A 1900-nucleotide genomic window follows, 5' to 3' on the forward strand; every position below is an offset into this window, starting at 1 on the left:
CAGACAAACACATTACTGTGGAATGTTCAATAGAACAGCTTCAGTTCACAAACTTACAGGATTCTTTAACAGTTCTGATGTCAATCTGTTTTAGGCTGCAAGGAAGCTTTTATTTTGAAAATACAGCAATCAAGAGCTCTAAAGACAATTATAAATGAATAACTTCTATAAATCCATAGATTTGTACCTGGATCACACATAGAACAGTGTCTACAGTATTTTAGTCCGTTAGATTTCTCATTATAAGTTCCTTCAACACACGGCACACAGGAAGTACTTGTGAACTCTGTGCAGTCTCTCTGAACTCGACTTCCTGTAGAGAAACAGAAAGAGATCTTTGTGAAATAACATCTGAACTGAGATTTCCATAGATCGTCAGATCATCATCTGCTGCAGGTTCTTCCAAACTGATTACATTTTTGTTTAGAAGGTTTTTTGTGAGAGTCTTCTACTCATCAACAGTAATGAAGTTTAAACTAAAGCAGACAGAGTCTAATCTCACCAGGAGGACACATCGGGCAGCATTCACCGTTGATCTCATACTCTGTCTGATGACATGATGGAACTCCACAGACTCTCATCAGCATCACCTGTGGAGAGTCAGAAAAGGTTCTTCATCAGGATGAAGATGCAGCTTCTATGTAATAGATCCTCAGTCTGTGATGATCACTCGTCTTCATCATTCTGAAGATAATATTAAATATTTTTGTCAAATATAAATATTGAAATCTTGAACTTTGTTTTAACAGGGCAGGAAGTCAGAACATTTGAATAACAATGTCACAAGCAAAGCCAAGTGGGTCCCATATGGTTGAAAAGACGGGAGAATATGTGGCCCCTAATGGGTTTGTCCAGTTTCTGTGGTGACCCCACCCATGTTTCCAAGTTATTAGAGAAAAGAACAAAGTGGATGAGAATGAGTTAAAGTAACTGAAGGATCCATGCTGTTTTGATGGCATTGACTCTTTACCTGAGAAAAGGATCTGCTTCTGAAGCGTGTCTGATGGATTCTGGGAAAGGAATTTGCTTTTTCTAGTAGCTGAGAAGAGGCAGGACCAAAGTATCAAAGGCTGCAGTCAGTAACACACGACACCGTCATGGACTCAAAACCTGCAGTTCTAGACGTTTTTCTGCTTCAATCAGTTCATGTCCAGACACGTCTGAAGTTTTAAAACGAGCATTTGAATCATCCAGAAGAAGAGTGGAAGAATGTCGTAGTCATCAGATGAAACCAAAGTTCAACTTTCTGACATAGTTGGAAGTACAGTGTTCCTCTGTGTATTTGTGTTTAATTATTTTATGTATTTACATTAATGACTGGATGTGTCACAACCTTCTGACACGAACAACAAACACGTTACAACACTGGAGTGATAGTTGTTGGAAATGGGCTTAACCTATGTAGATAATGAACCAAAAACATATACTTAAAGTAATTAATAGTAATTTTTTAACCTTTTAGTCAAATAAATAAAGTATAGACTGTGTTTTTAATTGTTTTAAAGTTATCCTTATTTAAAAAATTATTGCTTTTAGAGTGAAAAGAGTAAACATTATAAGTGATTCCACTTTTGAACAGTGGTGTGTGTCCCTATGAACTGATTTGTATCTGTACTGAATACTTAACATATGAATGTGTGTGAAGGTTTTTGTCACCAAAAAGTATGTTGTAATATTTAAAGGGGTCTATATTGGGCAAAAGCTTTTTTTTAGCTTTTAAGTGTAACATAATTAGAATTCCTCATGAAAAAAACCAAATTGAAGTTTTTCTCCATTCAAGCATCTCTGAGGTTCCCTATAAAACGCTGTGCTCTGAGCTCCAGCCCCTCCCAACTTCCAAGAAGCCCCTTCTAGGAAGAGCACCGCCCCAGACTAACACACCCACTTTCTCCATGGAGAT

The sequence above is a fragment of the Oryzias melastigma genome, linkage group LG7 (genome assembly GCF_002922805.2).
Source record: "Oryzias melastigma strain HK-1 linkage group LG7, ASM292280v2, whole genome shotgun sequence".
In the NCBI taxonomy this organism is placed as follows: domain Eukaryota; kingdom Metazoa; phylum Chordata; class Actinopteri; order Beloniformes; family Adrianichthyidae; genus Oryzias; species Oryzias melastigma.